This window comes from Ursus arctos, unplaced genomic scaffold, assembly GCF_023065955.2.
Source record: "Ursus arctos isolate Adak ecotype North America unplaced genomic scaffold, UrsArc2.0 scaffold_30, whole genome shotgun sequence".
Taxonomy (NCBI): Eukaryota; Metazoa; Chordata; class Mammalia; order Carnivora; family Ursidae; genus Ursus; species Ursus arctos.
This window is the reverse complement of record NW_026622986.1, coordinates 15636874-15650243: the sequence shown is the minus strand read 5'-3', so window position 1 is coordinate 15650243 and position 13370 is coordinate 15636874. Positions and strand designations below refer to the sequence as shown.

Genomic DNA, 13370 nt, shown 5'->3' with positions numbered 1-13370 from the left:
TTAAATCAAAGTTCAATTTGAGGAGAAATAAAATGTCTAAAAAATTGAATATTCTGACCCACGGACACGACATTTCTTTCTCTTTATTTGAGTCTTTACTGTCTTTCAAAAGTTTTACATTTTTTTCCAGGCATGTTTTGCACACATTTGTTAGGTTTATTCCAAAAATTTGTATATTGAAGGGAGATAGTCTCTTTTAAATTCTAGTAGTACTTAACATTTTAATAAGAATTTAGTTTCTTGCTTTTCAAATTTCCCTTCCATTATCCATTCCATCATTGTATACGCAGATTTACACTTCCATAAATTTAATCTGGAAGATAACGCACACAAAAAAAACAAATCTTTTGGAGTAACATGTCCTTTTTTTTCAATAAATGTGTGTTTTGCCTTCTGTTTCAGTTACTATGATTATACTAATTAAAATTGTATTTGTTAGACTATATTATTTTTCTCATAGCTATTAATGTATTTATTGAATTATCTCCAGGCAGTTAACCAGTTTCCATGTCTACTGGTAGTTATTTTCTATTAAATACCTTCATTTTTTGAACTTATAGTTTTATTAACCTCTTGGTGAGCTGGAATATATCATCAGTCAATTTTTGTAAAAAAACTTATTGGGTGGTAAATTTCTTTTTTCATCTGTTAGCTGATTTTTTTTAAATAACATTCCTCATTTGCAGGTGTAGTTATTTAACAGATGTTGTCCTAACATATGAATAGCACATAGATATTTATAAAATTCCTAAATCATAAACCTTCCTCCTCCATCTGCTGTAAACCTCCTTGTTGTCTGGCATTTATTATCATAGAGGAGATAATTGAAAAGAAACTGTAGTCAATTTTTTCCCCCAGTTTGGTTGATTTTAGGACTCCTTAAAAATATTCTTTAAGTTTTAAATTTTTGTGAGGCTATGTCATAATATTTATTTCTGCTCATTAAGTTTCTCTGGAAGATGTTAAACTATCAATTTCTGATGTCAGGTTTGCCTTTTTAGGTCTGGAATATTTTATCCTCTCCTACCTCCGATTATTGGTTCTCATCCATACATTTATTCTTTTACTGGTGGGTTTTCTCTCTAAGATTTGTCCTTCAAGTATGCCATTCCCTTTGTGCATATTTTTTTTATAACTTTATTCATTTGGCCTTTATTCTGGGGATCCTTCTCAAGTTTATTCTGTACAATATGAATTGATTTTATGTATATGTACTGATTTTATTTCAGTGACTATATATTTCATTTTGCTATGCTTGTATCTTATTTCAAACAGTTCTTATTTAATACGTTCTTTTATCATATTGGGCTCAAAAAGCATATTGGGCTCTTAAAAATATTTTTCTGCCTCTTAAAGTCTGTGTAAGAGAGAGGATGAAGAAGAGGCAAGAGAGGCTTTTTCTTTAAACCATATATTTTGCTTTTTCTTTTCTTGGGCAAGAGAAATTTACAGATAGATAATTGATTAATTTAGCACATATTTACTGAACGCCTACTACATCCCAGGCACAGTTCCAGGCACTGAGGGTATAGTGGTGAACAAAATAGGTGTGCACACGCACACACACACACATCCCCACTCTCATGGAGGTTGTTGTCTATTGGGGAGACACAGGCAATAAGCAAACATATAAAACTGCTAGTGCTTAACTTTTTAATAAGTAAATAACATTTTAATAAGAATTTAGTTTCTTGCTTTTCAAATTTCCCTCCCATTATACATCAGTGGAGAGATGTGATCTGGAGAAAAGTGAAGAAATGAGAGAGGAAGTGTTGCATGGGGGTGCGTGTGGGCTGCTTTCAAACAAAGAAGGTAAAGATTTTTAGGGGAGAGGATTACAGGTAGAAAAAAGGGCAAGTCCAAAAGCCTTCACCAGGAGCATGCCTGATGTATAGGAGGACTGACAAGAATGTCCAGGTGACTTGAGTTGAACCAGCGAGGGCCCCAGTAGCAGGAAGTGATGTCTGGAAGGCACCTGGGACCAAATCACACAGGGCTTCTTGGCTTTGACTTTTGTTTCATGAGATGGGCATGCAGCAGAAGATTTGAGAGCAGAGGTGTGACATGATCTTACTTTTTTGTTTGTTTTTTTAACAGGACCACTCTGGCTTCTGGGTTGGACACTGAGTACAGAGGCCAGAAGACCAACCGAAAGGCTGCAGCAGTGACCCAGGTAAGGGAAGCTGGTGACTCGGGCCAGGTGGCAGCGGTGGCGAAGTGCCAGCTCTAGGTTGATTTTTTATATATTTTGAAGCAGAGCTAACATGACTGGCTGAAGCTTTGGATGTCAGATGGAAGAGAGAAGAATTCAGGATAAGTTCAAGTTCAAGGCTATTTGCCTGAGAAGTGAAATGGAGTTGCCACCTCTGAGCAGAAGACAGAGAGAGGATCAGATTTGGGAAGAGGAGGGCTTCTGTTTTATATGTTGTAGGTTTGAGCTGCCTCTTGGGTATGTAAGCGCAGCTCACATGTAGAGAATTGGACTTGCCAGTGTGAAGTTCAGGGGAGAGGTCTGTGTGGAGAAATGACTGGAAAGTTATCAGTAGATGGATGGTCTTTAAAACCGTAATTCCAGACGACAGCGAAGGGGGAACTGTAGATAAATAAGTGTGCTGACGTTTTCACCTGTTTAGTTCACTTTTTGAGTTTGACTTGTTGATCTTTACTTATTTCTGCTGTTGTCCTGGTGGGTTGGCTCTAGGGCTTCTCCGGCGTTTGTGAGCATGTTGGGTGGTTCTGTTTTGTTTTGTTCTGTGAACATAGAAGGTCCACCTGGGAGCAGATACAGAGTCGGGGAGTGTGTGCTCACTTCATCACTGATGAGTGCAAAGATTTTCTTCTAGACCTAAAGACTGTGCAGGTTGGTACGAAAAACACCTGTTGGACCTGGGATAAAAGAGACATTCCTAAATCCTGGTTGGTTCTACTAGATTCGGATTTCCCACTCCTTCAGTTTGGCTGCTTAACACATTGTTCAGCCCCAGCTCTCTTGCTCTTCAGCTAGACCACGGGGGTGAGCACTGCACTCAGGCCTGTATCCGTGGACAAGGAATTTGTCCAGTGGTGGACATACAGGCCCCTTGAGTCATTCGTGGGATTGATAAAAGGCTGTTGGAAGAGAGAAATCCTCTTTCCACTGGAATTACTTAATGAATACAGTCCTGGAATTGACAGTTGTTACTCCCTTGCTGCATAGAGGGAGCATATTTATAGCAGGAGCGAATACAGCTTTCATAAGGAGGAAAAGTGAGGCAAGAGATGGGAGAGAAAATGTGCCCTAACAACATTGTTTAAAGATCCTGCTCTGAGCCATATCTGAAGTCACTGTTGGACAGCTGCTTGCTTTCTGGCTTCCTTCCTTCATCTTTCCTCTCCTTCCACTCTTCCTTCTTTCTGGAATATGCTTTTTGAAATTGGCTTTCTGTGCATTTGCAATTGGAATAGTTCTAATTTCATGCCTGTTCAATCCTTCAGGCAATCCTCAGGCACAGGTGTGGGAAATAAAGGTCCTTGCAAATGGCTCATTCAACAAAAGAAGCACGTTCAGATGCTCAGCTGAACTCCTTTTTCTGTATCTCAGAGATGCCATCACTAAGTAGTGTCGGGATGTGTTTTTCTGTAGGCACATAGGCTGGGCCTGCAGAGCCAGCTCTGGGCAGCTTGAGCCGCCAGCCAAGACTACAATAACGGTCAGTGGTGAATGAGTTCATAGAAGTCCTTTCCTCCCTGGTTTTATTTCAGGGGAGGAGACAGGTAGCAAACAAATAAATGCAATTTAAATAATTAAGCAGAAAAGGGGAGAGGGAGCTCAGGCTCAATTATGGATAGGAAGGGCCACTCTGCGGAGATGTCTTCGAAGATCGTAAGAGCAAAGTGTGTGAACATGTGGTGATCTGGGGGGATGCAGTCCAGGCAGAGGAAATAGGGCCCCGAGAGGAATGAGCTTGTGTAAGCAACTGCCAGAAGGCTGGTGTGGGGGAGAACAGGGTGAAGGATGGGAAGAATGGTGGTCAGAGTTGTAAAGGGACCTGGTCCTGTCCAGCCTCGGGGTGTGAAGGGAAGGATTTGGGATGTTCTGAAGGGATGAACTTCCTGTGGGTAAAATCAGGGAGGGCTGCTGGGAGGAGGTGTCAGGCAGGAATGCTGGTCTGAGCTCTTCCCATCTAGGCCTCTTTCTGCTTCACTGCAGCTTTGGGGGTGTTGGAGGGGGGAGGAGGGGAGTGAGCAGGGTCTGCCAGCCACAGCAGGATTTTTTTTTATACTAATTTTTTATTATGTTATGTTAGTCACCATATAGTATATCCTTAGTTTTTGATGTAATGTTCCATGATTCATTATTTGCATATAACACCCAGTGCTTTTGGTATTTGTCCAAGACCAATGAGGAGCCGAGGAAGGGTTTAAGCTGCAATGGGATATGGTTGGATCTTCATCTCAATATAGCACTTGGAACCAGAGGAAGGGAGCATTATATAGTAGAGATCTCTGTTAATGCCCCACCCCTGCCCCAAAAATACGTTTAAGATTGTCAATAACAAAAATAAAATTCCCTCTAATCCTTACCTTTCCCCACTTCCTCAAAAAAAGAAACCAAACCACTTCTGAGTGTAATGAGGAGTTTTAGGTTGGTGCTTTTTTTTTTTTTTTTTTAAGATGTATTTATTTATTTGAGGAGGGGAGGGGCAGAGGGAGAGGGGGAGTGAGAGCCAAGCTGACTCCACACCGAGCATGGAGCCCCAAAGTGTGGCTCCATCTCACAACCCTGAGCCGAAACCAAGAATCCGCACTCGACCCACTGCACCACCCAAGCACCCCTGGACTGGCTTTGAAGAAGGACGTGATGTGATTTGATTTATGCTTTAAAACCATCACTAATGTTAGGGACTGAGCCATGGTCCAGGGGAGAGGCAGTGGTGATGTGGATGGAGTGGTGGTGACAGGGAGTCATCAGAAAGCCGGAGATAAAGCTGATGGGATTTGCTGATGGAGTTGTCATGGGGTTTGAGCACAAGACATACATCTCATATTGCCTGAGTAAGTAAATCATTGTGCCCATTATGGGTGTGGGGAAGTCAAAGGGGCAGTTTTGAGAGAGGATTTAAAAGAGTTCTATTTGAGTGCTGTTTGTGCTAACATAATATGATTGCGCAGAGCTGCTCCATATGTCCGGCTTGAAGGGGATGTCTGCTGTGTGGATTTTTCTGGAGCTCTGGGGAGAGGCCAGAGAAGGAGATACTTGAAGAAGTCAATGACATAACAGATGGATTCAAGGCAGTCGGACTGGATGTGAGGTCCTGGGGTGTGAGTGTGGGGAAGTGGGAAGCCTGAGCTCCAGGAAGGTCTGAAAGAAGAGGCTTCTCGACTTGAGAAGGGCTGCTACAAAGCAGGACACTAGGGCAGTGTGGCACCCTGGGGACCACCTGCACGAGTGTTTTCAGGAGAAGGGGGATTTGTATAAAATATTGCTGAGTGGCCAGGGATAATCAGAGTGGGAAAGAATCATTGGATTTGCCTTTATCATCGTATAACATCAAGGCCAAGGTATGAGAGAGGTAGAAGACACTTCAGCCAGGGACTGATTCTTGACCAAGCATAGAAGGGGCAGTCCCTCTTCTGTGCCAGCCACTAATACAGAGCAGGATGTACAGAAGCTGCCGGAACCCAGTCCCGCCTCTGGATAAGTATTACAAGTGATGAGCTGGGTTATCTGGCATAAAAGCCAAAATGGCGCCGCTAGCGCCGCGGTGGAGAAAAACACAGATTGCTGGGAGTTTCGGTAAGACGAAGATTATTTTAGTACCTCTGTGTCATGTTTGAATGTGGCCCGCCCAGGGAACCTGATTGTTAAGCTCGCTACCGAACTGAAGCTGCCTCCCAGGGGCTCCAGGCGACAGATGAACTTTGCAAAAATCAGGGAGTGTTTATGGTAGTTCTTAGCACAGTCTGTTGGCAATCCCGTCCAACATCTCTTTCCATGATTAGCTCTGATTTATTGTTTCTTTTGCAAATCACCTTTAAGTTGAGCACATGATGTGTGCTAAAGTCAGCCCCGGGGAGAAAAATTTCTCTGGCATTTAAATGGATTTGACATGTGTTGGTTTGGAACGTTTGGGGGTCATTTTATTAAGACATTCCACTGGAATAAATTAATAGCTACTCGGACTATTTCGAAGACAGTGCAATTCCATTCACTCTTAGGGATGAAGGATCTAAGGGATAGAGGTAACAAGGGTGGTTATAATAGAAACAGTTATAATTGTGGCGCTCACCCCCAGCTAAGTGGAGAGGAATGACCAGGACTTACCTCATGCACATGGCACAGTACGTTTTTATATTTCGGGGTTCTGATATTTGAGGCTTATGTCTGATTTATAAGGATCCTCAACTCTGGAAAGGAGCCCGTTACTGAGCTATCCGGGGCTGTGAGCCTCTGTTTACAAATTGCATTTTTTTAAGACTGGTCCTGAGAGAATAGACTAGAACCAGGAAAACCTGCACCTTCTCATATTTAGACATTTTCTCGAACAGCTTTCATTGGGCCGATGTCTGAATATTTGGTTAATATGACCATGTTTTTAATGTGTCCTTTCTAATCTTCAGAAGAAATTTAAATGTCTCTGGGAACACAGTTAAAGGAGTAATTAACTTTTCCTGGCAGGGGTCAGGAAAGACTTCAGAAACAATGTAACATTTGAGGCAAGGCTGGAAGAATGGATAGTTTTCTGGTGGAAAAACGGAAGAAAGCATACCACACAGAGGGGAAGCGTGAGCAAAGGCAAGACCACGTGGAAGTGCCCAAGACGCTTGGATCCAGGCCAATCCCAATGAGAAAATGAAGACTTTGGAATTAAGGACTTTAAAGGCAGGAGCAGACCTTTGTGGTGTCCAGGGCTTCTAGTTAGCAAGTACACGAGCTGCCAGGTGGCCTGCTCTCTCTGGGGCAGGATTGATTGCCATTTCCTACTGTGGCACTTTCCTGCTGCTTTGACATTTGCATGAACCCAGCAGAGGATGCAAACTGGTGTGACTCAGAACTAAGGATTGATTTTCAGTCCTGGGAAGGTTTGTAGGTGACCTTTAGAGCCAGCTGAACTGGGTGATTTCTCAGAGAACACACTGGAATGAGTGAGGTTAAGGAGGTACCAGGGGTAGGTGCCCAGGGTTCGACTTCCAAAGACCAGGCTTTCCTTGATAACTGTTAACCCAGGTGGGGTCACACCCAGAGTGTATCATGAACACTGTCAGGGGAGAAGCAGGTATAACCAGCTCCTTCAGCATCAGCACTGGGAAGTATGTGAGGGATGCCAGCATGGAAATGAATATGAGTATGGGTATGCTAGTACTGGAGACTTTCCCATCAAAATCAGAATACCCCTGTATTAGTCAGGGTTCTCCAGAGAGAGGGAGAATCAATAGAATTTGTGTGTGTGTCCGTGTGTGTGTGTGTGTGTGTGTGTGTATACATATACATATATACGGAGAGAGAGATTTTAAGGAATTGGCTCATGTGATTACTAAGACTGGCAAATCCAAAATCTGCACGTCAGGCAGAAGACTCAGAGCTCGTATTGCAGTTCAGACTTGAAGGCTGTCATCTATTCAAGTTCTGTCTTGTTTTGGGGGAGGTCAGTCTTTGTTTCTTTAAGGCCTTCAACTGATTGGATGAGGCCCACCTATATTATGGAGGGTAATCTGCTTTAGTCAATGTTCAGTGATTTCCACGTTAATATTTGGGTGCTTGAGTGGTGCATTTGGTTGAGTGTCCGACTCTTGATTTTGGCTCAGGTCATGATCTCAGGGTCATGGGATTGAGCCCTGAGTTGGGCTCTGTGCTTAGCGAAGAGTCTGCTTGTCCCTCTACCTCCCACTCTGTCCTTTCTCCCCACTCTCAAATAAATAAATAAATATAAAATCTTTAAAAATAAAATTTAAAAAATATTAATATTATCTAAAAAAACACCCTCACAGAAACATTCAGAATAATGTTTGACAAAGTATCTGGGCACCATTAACCATCACAACCTCTAACGACTGATGTAGAATGACGATTCGCTATTAGAACTCAGTATCTGTTTATCATCTTTTTGCCAACACAACAGCAGGGATTCTTTATTATTTTTTTCATGTTGCTATATCCCCAGTACCAATAGTATTCCCTGGCACATAGTAAATGCTTAAGAAGTGTTACATAAATGAATGAATAATAGAATAAACATTTGATTTCAATTATTTGGAAACACAGAACCTGATAGTTATTTCCACCCCGGCCAGAATGTTTGTGCTAACGTAATATGACTGCATGGAGCTGCTCCGTAGGTCGGGCTTGAGCCTCTGCATTTCCCGGACGTAAGTTAGGCACCTATGGAAATTGATTGTAACTTTTTTCATGTTGCTGATTACCATGGAGACACAGGGAATAGACTTCCCTGCATCGTGGTTTGGCAGGTTCCACTGAGCAGCTCTCCACCCATTGAGAAACCCCAATGACCAGTCTGAGGAATTTCAATGATTTTGGCTGTATATATATTATAGCACTTCGAAACACAAAGAGAGATAATCTCTTTTCCTCACCAGCAAAGCTTGTGAAGGCTATTTGTAACTGTGCCTGGCCCAAAAATCATGGCTAGCCTCGGAACACGAGATGGACAGGTGGGGAAGCTCTCGCAGAGCTCACGGTAAAATGAGTGATAAGTTGCAGCCAGTGCGCGGACGGTTAAGCACAGGGATATCGGACTGGCAAGAGGAAGGTCATCAGGCAGTGGGTGCAAATGCAAAGGGCAACGAATAAACACATCTGCTTCTGATTTTGTCCACAAGTGAATGAGAAGACTGATCCATGCTTCTGTTTCTCTTGTGGTGGAGGTTTTCCTGTTATTTTGCACCCTTTGTCAATGCTGACATTATTCTAAGGACTGCACTGAACATTCATGCACCCTGTTCCGTGCCCTCCATTCACCTACATCCCAGGTAGGTGTTTGGGGCAGAGGTGCGTGTCCACCTTTTCTACCTGGTGTGGCAACTTTATTTGTATGGTCAGAATTGGAGTGAGAACTTCTGTGGGAAAACAGAGGGGCCGGGGTGATGGATCAGGGGATCGTTCTCTGCCAGCTGCAGTGGGGAAGGAGGTCTGGAGATGATGTTGGAAGGGTGAAACAAAGTGCCAAAGAGTATTTGTTTGGTTGGAGTGAAGGAAAGTGAAAGACAGTAGGCACAGCAGGAAAGCTGGCAGAAGGCTTTGAAGCCACCTGAGGAATCCACTTAGGAAGCTAAGACTCCAGGGCCCAGAGGATATCCTGACTCATATCTCTTTTGAAGAGCACTTTATAGTGCTCATAGGGATGTGATATGGTCAAAATATTTGGCAAGTAAAAAGACCTCTTTGTGTCTCTGCAGATGAAACTAGCAAGAAACAAGGGAGCGGCTGAGGCGATGGTAGTAGCTAGAGTTTTGTCTTGAGGAATAAAAGAGAAAAGAAGGTAATGAAGGTTTTGGAGGAAGTATTGGCATTTTATTTCTTCCAGAATTTGGATGAGGATGGTGGTGCATCTTTTTTTAATTTTTATTATTATTATTTTTTTTATTTTTTATTTTTTTAAAGATTTTATTTATTTATTTGACAGAGAGAGACAGCCAGTGAGAGAGGGAACACAAGCAGGGGGAGTGGGAGAGGAAGAAGCAGGCTCCCAGCAGAGGAGCCTGATGTGGGGCTCGATCCCATAACGCCGGGATCACGCCCTGAGCCGAAGGCAGACGCCCAACGACTGAGCCACCCAGGCGCCCCATCTTTTTTTATTTTTAAAGATTTTATTTATTCATTTGAGAGAGAGAGAGACAGAGAGCATGAGAAGGGGGGAGGGGCAGAGGGAGAAGCAGACTCCCAGCTGGGAGCCTGCCGTGGGGCTCCATTCCAGGACCTGGAGATCACAACCTAAGCCAAAGGCAGATGCCTAACCACCTGAGCCACCCAGGCGCCCTGGTGATGCATCTTTTATTTTCCGGTCTCCTGACACTGGGTGACTGGGGTGGCCCTCAGACATTTTATGAGGAGATGAGCAGTGTGGTGGGCTAAAGACTGTGGTCTTTAGGCAACAAAGAAGGGTTCAAGAAAATATACCACCAACACAACTGCAGATCAGCATCTTGGGTGAGGCCAGAACATGTCAGGATGGGGTGACTATGGTAGTGGAGATAATTATGGGAGCACATTCCTCATTAGGAAAGAATCAAAACTGGATCCCAGAGGAAGAGTCACATATCTTGAGGAAAGTGATGAAGATGAGCATTAAGGAGATACAAAGATTCGAAAGATACCAAGGTCAGAAGTGGATTCCTTCAGAACCACAAGCTGGAGTTGGCTGGCTCCTTTGCAAACGGTCCGGCTTCCTCCCAAGCACCAGGGCTCTTTCTGTAATGACATTGGGGAAAAAAATCCTCATGCCTCCCACTGTCCTACGCTCAGATTCCCTGGGCCCCCAAGTCTAGCCAGGTCTAGGCTGGTTTTGTAATGAGAACTAAGTGCCGGAAGCTACCATCATGTTGCACATTTTAATTCCCCAAGAAGCCCTATTTGTCATTCATTTGGGATGAATTCCACTGGAAACCCCAAGGCCTATTAGTCATTTCCTCCAGGCTGCACACCCTTGATGTTCTTAGTTGCTTTACAAAATAAAAGTCCCTACAAGGTACTTGCCTCTTCGGTACAGTCCAGCCTGCTCTGTACTTCCTCCTCCAGACCGAATCACCACCGCTGCCTTCCTCCAAAACCTATGCACTGTGCCTTATGGAGAACCGGTTTCCTAATGAACAAAAGTCCTTCTTTTGCCCTCCTCTTCAATGGAAGCTATTACCTTTGGGTCTTTTTTTTTTTTTTAAAGGTTTTTTTTTTTTATTTGAAAGAGAGTGAGTGAGACAGAGCACAAGCAGGGGAAGTGGCAGGCAGTGGGAGAAGCTCACTCTCCACTAAGCAGGGAGCCTATGTGGGGCTCGATCCCAGGACCCTGGGATCATGACCTGAGCCGAAAGCAGACACTCAACCGACTGAGCCACCCAGGCACCCCTACCTTTGGGTCTTAATTGACATTTTCCTCCATCTCAAGGCTTCCACATTTACAGCAGCCTCCCTACGGAAGGTTCTGGGAGAGCAGGAAGCCCATGTGATTTGTTTGTCAAGAATCTTCCTAGCATCTAACGCAGCCCCCAAAGTAGCGGCTACTCAAGAAATACTTCTTGAGTGAATGAATGAAAGAATGAATGTAGAATTTGCTCATTTGCCACAGTGCATGTTCTGAGAGCCAGGAGTAGGGGTTGAGACCCCTTTGTTCCCCCATCGCTGTCAACAGCTGTCCTCACTTCCGTCCCCCGTGTCATCAAGTTTTTGCTCTCTGGCTCCTGTCTTGCTGCTACGCCAAGTCTGGAGTAATTTCAGTGCCCTGTCATCACTTGGAATTATGCCACAGCTGACATTTTTTTCTCATTGGTGGAAATTTCTAGAAGTGGACATTCACAGTTCATGAAAATGTTCTTTACATTCATCTCCAATCCCTCACCTCCAAGTGCATCCTAATTCAGTCTAATTGAGTACTTGTACCACCAAGATTCCCAACTCGGCTATCATTCTTTTTATTAAATCCACTGCACTTTTCTCTTTCAAGTGACAACTTGGCAGCACTTGTGAATTTTGACCATGACTGCCTTCTTGAAGTCTTTGTCCTTGGCTTTCTCTATACGTACTCTTATAGTATCTTCCTTCGTCTCCTTCTCTCTTTATTCTCTTCCCTCTGTGCCCATTTCTAAAATGTGGGTGCTTTCTTAGTGTTTAGTCTTCTGCGCGTTTTTCCCTTAACCCTAAAGTTTCTACCTGTGCTGTCTCTGCCACCCCTTGAATAATCATTTGTATTAGAGATGTCTTCCAAATTTAGATTCCCCTCCTATCAACTTGTGAGGTCCAGCTAGGTGTCTCACTGTTATGCACTGACTAACAAAAATAAGGAGCTAATATTGACCTCAAATGTAACCTGTTATAAATTGAGCACATCATTTCCCAACCATCTCTCCAAATTTGCTTTGTTCCTATTATTATTATTATTATTTGTATGTCTTAATTCTGTTTCATTCACTTGAACCTCACTCCCATAGCCTTCTTCTGGCCATCAAAATTTATTGCCTGGGCTTGTGAAGTCCTTCTTAAGCTGCTTTCTGGGTATCTATTCTTAACTGAATCCCACTTAAGATCCAAACTGTCATCTCTCTTTATTTTTATTTATTCTTAATTTTTAAAAAAAGATTTTTATCTATTTATTTGCCAGAGAGAGAGAGAGAGCACGATTAGGCAGAGTGGCAGCAGAGGGAGAAGGAGAAGCAGGCTCCCAGCTGAGCAGAGAGCCCGACTTGGGTCTCTATCCCAAGACCTTGGGATCATGGCCTGAGCCAAAGGCAGATGCTTAACTGACTGAGCCACCCAGGTGCCCCAACCATGATCTTTCTAAAATAAAAATCTGATCATGTCATTCTCCTGCTTAAGACCCTTCACTTCCCCTGCATTGCCCTTAGTAAGAGTCAACTTCTTGGCATCACCTGCAACAATCCTTCAAATTCTAACCCAGAGTATACTTGTTGAATAAATGAATGACTAATTTAAGGTGTGAATGAAAAGCTATGACAGACTAATGGTGGCATAAATGCAGGAGGGTTCCAGTAGCAGCATCCTGGCAGAATGAACTTGGTCTTGTTTTATATTATCATTAATACGTTCTGGTACTTCCTGAGCTGGGGAATATTTGAAGTTTAGTGCTTCCTCAGCAAGCATGCACCTTGTCTTTCTTACCCATAACAGGCTGGCTATTAGAGGGCCTCTTGCAATGCTGTGTGTTGCTTCCCATGCCCAGGAACGGATGTATTGTTTGGGAGTTTTATTCATTCACAGATTTTAATAATTTAAACCAATGAGAGTTCTGTGTGCTGAAGCATTTTGAAATGTAAGCGGAAACCGTGTCTTCTAGTTTCCACTTCCCCACATTATGAGTCATGAGGCAAGGCCTTACAGGAGCTAAAATGTCTTTTGGATAATAGGATACCATTTCTCCACCTCTTCCCTAGTGCCCTTGAATTTACTTTCAGTATGAAAAAAAAAATACTCAATTTCATCCCATTTTACCGTGATTGATGAAATTAATTTGTCAGTGTGGCTAATGGTCTTGCAAATCAAATAATTTCCTTGGTTTAGCAAATCTTGTCGAAGAAAAATGTGAAGAAGGAGTTTTAACCTCCTGGCTTCCTTTACTATATTCAGAGACATCTCCAGGGGCTTCCTGTCAGATTATGCGTCTTGAAAGTATTTGTGACTAATTATGGGCAATGGAAGCTCAGGTTCA

At 43.1% G+C, this 13370-nt stretch overlaps 1 long non-coding RNA gene across 1 annotated transcript in view; it reads left to right on the top strand.

The window, feature by feature from the left end:
• Nucleotides 1-3780, top strand: part of LOC130542158 (uncharacterized) — a 38249-nt gene extending 34469 nt beyond the window's left edge. The window contains exon 2 of the long non-coding RNA XR_008956513.1: nt 2098-3780. This is a non-coding gene — a long non-coding RNA (uncharacterized LOC130542158). The remainder of the gene's footprint in view (nt 1-2097) is intronic.
• Nucleotides 3781-13370: the final 9590 nt, after the last annotated feature.